Below are 7,115 nucleotides of genomic sequence, written 5' to 3' on the forward strand. Positions count from 1 at the left end.
AGGTGGAGCCAGGAGGTGGCGGTAGTGGGCGTGGCTAGGTGGGGCGTGACGGAGCCGCGGCGGAGGATGGGGTGGGGTTTCATGGGGTAAGTGGGACCGAGATAGAGCCTGTTATTTACTCTGCTTCACAGGCAGCATGTCTGGTTTTCTGCCTACTTCTTGTCCTGTGAAGCAGCGTTGCTTCCTGCCTATTTTAAGTTAATGTTTCAGAATTTAAGGTTAAAGCTTAAAGTTGTGGTCCACTTATATTGGAAACTAAGATGATTTCTTCTTAACAAGTTGAAGTGATTTAAGTCAAAACCGATTTTTACAATCTCGGTGGACTCCATCCACTCTTGCCAGTGATGCTGAAGCTACTCAGTAGTCAGGGAACTAGGATCTCGCTGGGGATTTGATGTGGAGCCCTGGCTGGATCCAGGAACCCGGGAGACATTATGCCAAGCGAAATATGCTAGACACAGAAAGCCAAATACTGCATGTGCTTTTACACGTGCAAAGTACAAACGTCAAATTCACAGCAACGGATTAGAAGGATGGTTACCCGGGTTGGGGGATGTATCCTATGCCTTTATCACCATTGTGTTTTGGAAGCAGATAACTTCTCTGGCCTCATAGATTCACAACTGGGCAGAAATTTTGCCTCACGATGAATCACACCTTGATCTTCACCCATGTGTGGTTCAGATAATATTTAAGGGGTATTCTGGCCTAAGAACTGATATAGGAATGGATAAAGACTTTTGAGAGTTGATACTGAAATAGATTAAGTCTTTTGAGATGGACCAGGTGCACTGGCTCAGGCCTGTAATCCCAGCAGTTTTGGAGGCCCAGGTGGGAAGATCACTTGAGCTCAAGAGTTCAAAACCAGCCTGGGCAGCATAGTGAGACCCTCATCTCTACAAGAAATACAAAAATTAGCCAGGCTTGGTAATGCACTCTTGTAGTCCCAGCTACTCGGGAAGCTGAGGTGTCAGAATTACTTGAGGCCAGGGATTTGAGATCATCCTGGGCAATATAGCCAGACCCTATCTCTACAAAAAATTAAATTATCTAGACATGGTGGCCTGCACGTGTGGGCCCAGCAACTTAGGAGGGTAGGGAAGGAGGATCACTTGAGCACAGGAGGTCGAGGCTGCAGTGAGTCATGATCACGCCACTGCACTGCAGCCTGTGTGACAGAGAGAGACCCTGTCTCAAAAAAAAAAAAAAAAAGATTTTCATTGGGATGAGGGTGAAGAGACCTTGCATGTAAGAAGCACATAAATTTTGGGAGTCCAGAGCACAGAGTGTTACGAGCAGAATCATGTCCGCAGAAAACCGTATCTTGAAGTCCTAACACCCACTACCTCAGAATATGACTGTATTTAAATATAGGGCATTTAAAGAGGTGATTAGGTTAAAATAAGCTTGTTAGAGTGTGCTGTGATCCTACTGACTGACTTCCTTATGAGAAAAGGAGATTTGGTTGGGTGCAGTGGCTCATGCCTATAATCACCACACTTTGGCAGGCCAAGGTAGCAGGGAGCTAACTTGCATTCTTCTGTTAGCTGAGGCATTTGATGATAAATGAAAGCAGAAAGTTTGTGAGTTATTTACGTTCTTTCCACAGAAAGGCGATATGTCCTTGGCCATAAAGAAAAAGAGAACTACAGCTTATCTGCTTCCTCTATTTTGTTCATATGTCCTGGACCATGAAGAAAGACAGATTTATAGCTTATTTGCTTTATCTCTTTGCTTTCTCCTGGTCCTTTCAGGCTGACTCCTTTTCCCCAATTAGGGCTCCACAGACTCTACCCTAAAAGGGCATTTTTTTCTCACCCTCCCACAAATAAACCAGGATCCTATTTTTTTCTGACAGCATGAAACGTTTGTCAGAAAAAAAACTGCGGCTGCATGGGACCTTCTTTCTCTTCTTCAAAACTACTTCACCTCTTCTCTCTCCTGTCTCTCTCTTCCTAGACTGCCCTGCACAATTCTAGGTCCCCAGTGAATCCTTCGGTTGACATGCAAGGGAAGAACCCATAGGGAAAGGAAATCTCTGGCTCTCAGAGGTAACTTTTTGGATGTCTGGATGCATTCATAACCATCCCTGTGTTACCAGAAAGGGGTCCTGATCCAGAACCTGAAACTGCCATTGCACAATTATAACTGAGAAAAGTATTACAGTGAAAGAAATCTGACCTAATCAACTCCATCTTGCTTTTAACCTCTAAGCTGCCCTTGTTCATTCCTGGGCATAGGCTGAACTAACTTTGGGAGGAACTTAGTTTATAGTTTGAATCATAGACATTAACAGCCCTTTCCCAAAACAAACCCCCTTGCTGCTTGGGGACTAGACTGCCTTTGTAAGACTAACAAATTCGGCACAAGGTGAGAGATAATAGTTTAGGAGTCACGTAGCTGGAAGCTACAAGATTCTCACCCTTCCCAAATTGTTCCTGGGGATAACATTACTATTATAAAACCTAAGCTCAGTGCTTGAGATATTTTGCAGACCCTGAACTTGATGGCTCACCTGACACCAACCCAGATCCATAAACTGGCTCATCTGGTCTTGTGACCCTACCCAGGAACTGACTCAGTGCAAAATGACAGCTTCAGATCTCTATGATTTCATCTCCTACCCAACCAACCAGCACTCCCGACTCACTGACCCCTACCCATCAAATTATCCTTAAAAACCCTGATCCCCGAGTTTTCAGGGAGACTCATTTGAGTAATAAAAAAATTTCAAGTTCCTGTACAGCCAGCTCCATGTGAATTAAACTCTCCATTGTAATTTCCCTGTCTTGATGAATCGACTCTGTCTAGGCAGCAGGGAAGGAGAACCTGTTGGGGAGTTACAACCAAAAGGGAGGGTTCTTGGATCTCATGCAAGAAAGAATTAGGGGTGAGTTCACATTGTAAAGTGAAAGCAAGTTTACTAAGCAAGTAAAGGAATAAGGCAGGGTGCGGTAGCTCACGCCTGTAATCCCAGCACATTGAGAGAGGCTGAGGTGGGCAGATTGCTTGAACCCAGGAGTTCAAGAGCAACCTGGGCAACAAGACAAAACTCCATCTCTACAAAAAACACAAAAATTCGCCAAGGGTAATGGTATGCCCCTGTAGTCCAAGTCCAAGCTAGGTGGAAGGCTGAGGTTGGAAATTGCTTGAGCCTGGGAGGTGGATGCTGCAATGAGCCTAGATGGCGTTACTGCATTACTGCTTAGGTGATAGAGCCAGACACTGCCTCAAAAAAAAAAAAAGTGAATTCAGACTCTTTAATTCAACACTGAATGTTTACTCTTGTAACTCATGCCTAGGTTGAGAAAGACTCAATTTTCCTCATGCTAAATACTTTATACATGTCCTTTCTTCATGCATACATAGGACACTTTACACAATATAATTGTTGAAAGTGCTTCTGAAATACTATTTAGACAAATTGTCTATAATATTTTTACACCTGCACTATAAAATTAATATTTATCAGACAATAAATATTAAATAGTTTAATAAAAGATGCATTTTCAAAGGTTCTAACAATGCATGTTTGAGGTTATCATAATAAACACTGTATTCTATGACTTCTCAACTGTAATATAATTTTTTTTGAGAGGGGATCTTGCTCTGTTGCCCAGGTTGCAGTGCGGTGGTGCAATCACGGCTCATGTAGCCTCCACCTCCCTAGGCTTAAGTGATCCTCTCACCTCAGTTTTTGTATTTTTAGTAGAGATGGGGTTTCATCATGTTGCCTAGGCTGGTCTCAAACTTCTGGGCTCAGGCAATCTATCCACTTCAGCCTCCCAAAGTGCTAGGAATACAGGCATGAGCCACAGAGTCCAGCCAAAACTACATTTTAAAAATAATTTTTTAATCATTATACACTCTGCTAGAAACCATTTAACCCAATGCATGGACTTACATTTCTTCCATTGAAGAACTTGAAGGATCCCTAAATCAAGGTGGCATTCTCAGATTTGTGTGGCAAAAAAAGTATAGAGAAATGATAGATGCAAAGAATGTGTTCTACCAATATGTGGAGGATCCCTTTTATTTTAAGTTCAGTGAAAGCATTGGAATGATACAAGAAAATAAACTGAAATTGTATAATGTGGAAACAAGAGCTCTGTTGCTAATGTGCAAGTTTATCACTGAGATTTTAAAAACACAACATGCTAATTATACCTTAAAATATGCTTCTCCCAGTCTGGGCAACATGGCGAAACCCCATCTCTACAAAAAAATTCAAAAATTAGCTCGGTATGGTGATGTACACCTGTAGTCCCAGCTACTTGGGAGGCTGAGGGAGGAGGATCACCTGAGCCCAGGAGGTGGAGGTTGCAGTGAGCTGAGATCGCACCACTACACTCCAGCCTGGGTGACTGAGCCAGACCCTGTCTTGAAATATTACAATATGTGACAGTGCAGCTTCCATCAGAAATAATTTGTTCCTCTTTGCCCACACATAATATTCACCTCCACGTCCTCAAAAATTTTTTTTAAAGCCCAAACATAACTTTCAGTTGCAGGCTGGGATCCATGATAGTCTCATGAAACGTCTGTTCATTGAAAGCCCAATAGAGTCCTCATCGCTCACAACATTTCATGGTGGAACAGAAAAATAAAACCTGAATTAACCCTCACATTCAGAAAAGAAAAACAAAGAAGGTACCCAGTAGTTTCTGGTCCATAGCAAATGTGCCATTTTGCTGAGAAGATGAGTTAGGGCCTGGTTCCAGGAGGTCAAGAATGAGCAACAGTACTTTACACTGCTACAGTTCTCCTGAGAATAGGTTTCCAGTCCATTATATTTTGTTGTTCTTGACTTCACCCGATGACACCCCTCATGCAGTATCAGAAAGTATGCCCTCCTTCTGCAGTAAGCAGCTTCCCCCAGCTACTTCTTTCACACTTAAATTTACCATCCCAAAGACTATTATAAGTCTAAATTTAATTTTGTTTTCATAAAATACTATGGACTGATAGAGGTCTCAAAAGTATAACACTATGAAAAGTAAAACAAAAGATAGCATTTTATCTGATGCCATTTCAAAATAGGGACATTTTCAAAGCTAAACCCATGACTTTAGCTATACCCACAAGTTTTAGGAACACTTCCTTAGTTTCAGAATTTTATTCCAGGGCTTTTGAGCTTCTTGGGCCCCAGTCTAGTATCTATTTACTACACTTGCCATTTCATCCCCCTGCAAAAAACAATTTCACAAGACTTACCTTAATCAACTGGCAGGTTATTTCAAAGAACATTAGGGCTATGGCCTTGATTTGGACTTCGCTATAATTTTAACTTGCTGTTGCCCCTCAAACCACTTCTCAAATGTGAGTTTTATCAGTTGCAGATGAGCTACTGCTGCAGACTTAAACACTTCTTGAAAATCAGCTAACTCATTTTTGAAGAATTTACAAAATATTGTGTTGAGTACAGTTGAAAGCCATATGGCACATTAGCACCTTCTGCTTTCTGTTTTTGTTTTGTTTTGTTTTGAGATGGAGTCTCACTCTGTCGCCCAGGCTGGAGTGCAGTGGCATGATCTCAGCTCACTGCAACCTCCGCCTCTTGGTTTCAAGCAATTCTCTACCTCAGCCTCCTGAATAGCTGGGACTGCAGGCTCCCACCACCACGCCTGGCTAATTTTTTTGTATTTTTAGTAGAGATGGGGTTTCACCATCTTGGCCAGGTTGGTATTGAACTCCTGACCTCGTGATCCACCCGCCTTGGCCTCCCAAAGTGCTGGGATTACAGGCATGAGCCACCACGCCCAGCCCCAGCACCTTCTGCTTTCTTGATCTCTATACTGGCAGGTGGTATTTCCAAGAACAACGCCCCCTCTCCAGGAAACGTTTACAAATATCTAGAGACATTTTTGATTGTCACAACTGGTGGTGTTGCTGGTATCTGGTGGGGAAGGGACAGTGATGTGTCTCCTCCACATCTCATGTTGAAATATGACCCAAATTGTTGAAGGTGGGCTGAATGAAAGGTGCTTGGGTAATGGGGCTGGGTCCCTTCTGAATGGCTTGGTGCTCTCCCCATGATAATGAGTGAGTTCTCACTCTTAGTACACACAAGACCTACCTATTTAAAAGAGGCTAGTGGCTGGGCTGGTGGCTCAAGCCCATAATCCCAGCACATTGGGAGGCTGAGGCAAGTGGATCACCAGGTCAGGAGTTCAAGACCAGCCTGGCCAAGATGGTGAAACCTCATCTCTATTAAAAATACAAAAGGTAGCCAGGCATGGTGGTGGGCACCTGTAATCCCAGCTACTCAGGAGGCTTAGACAGACAATTGCTTGAACCCAGGAGGCAGAGGTTGCAGTGAGCTGACATTGCACCACTGCACTCCAGCCTCGGCAACAGAGCAAGATCTGTCTCAAAAAAAAAAAAAAAAAAAAAAAAAAAAAGAATCCTTCTTATAGTACACAGATGCATTTTAAAGGGGTCTCCTCTATTGCTTTTTCTCTCAAAATCAATTTCAATTTGGCTTGTCTGTTCACATTTACATGAGGATCCGAACTGTTGTTTTCATAGGTAAATGAGTGACTGAGTATCCTTAGCTTTGAAGAGAAGAGTATTTTGCTCCTCCTAGCTGATAGGCACTCCTAGGTGACAGGGGGGGCCTCATAGGAGTGTCTGGGAAGTCGACTCACCATGACATGTAGTGGCTCTACAGAGAACCCCCACAAAATTAGTTGAAAAAAGATTAATCCAGGAAGCGCATATGGGTGCTGGTAACTTGTGCTTTGAGCCCTCCTGGAGGTGCTTAGACCTTCAGAGAAGAAACTGAGACACATAGGAGGGGGGCAGTGACTCAGTGGTAACACACTGTGGAGTCTCCTTTGCAAGCAGCACACACTTTGACCCACTCCACAAAACCCTAGGCCACATCTCAGTTTCTCCTTTTAAGGAAAAAAGAAAAAAAAGTGGGAATGAAATAATCTAAGAATGAGGAGAAAACAAGAAGAATGACCCCCCTTTCAGGCACTCTTTTGGTTTTATGGCACCTCTTCTTGCAAGTGTGACATGAACATGAACTTACATGGTCTTTTTGTGCACAAGTACATCAAGGAAAATTCAGAGCCCAAAGGTCGGCCTGCAACTATAAAGTCCTCAAGTTC

At 43.0% G+C, this 7,115-nt stretch overlaps 2 protein-coding genes across 2 annotated transcripts in view; one reads left to right on the top strand and one right to left on the bottom strand.

Moving 5' to 3' along the window:
- The window catches only part of PPP2R1A (protein phosphatase 2 scaffold subunit Aalpha), a 526,337-nt gene that overhangs the window by 441,460 nt on the left and 77,762 nt on the right, over positions 1–7,115 (top strand). The window lies entirely within an intron of this gene.
- ZNF841 (zinc finger protein 841) overlaps positions 1–7,115 on the bottom strand; it is a 107,548-nt gene that overhangs the window by 77,181 nt on the left and 23,252 nt on the right. The window lies entirely within an intron of this gene.

This window comes from Macaca thibetana, chromosome 19 (genome assembly GCF_024542745.1).
Source record: "Macaca thibetana thibetana isolate TM-01 chromosome 19, ASM2454274v1, whole genome shotgun sequence".
Classification (NCBI taxonomy): domain Eukaryota; kingdom Metazoa; phylum Chordata; class Mammalia; order Primates; family Cercopithecidae; genus Macaca; species Macaca thibetana.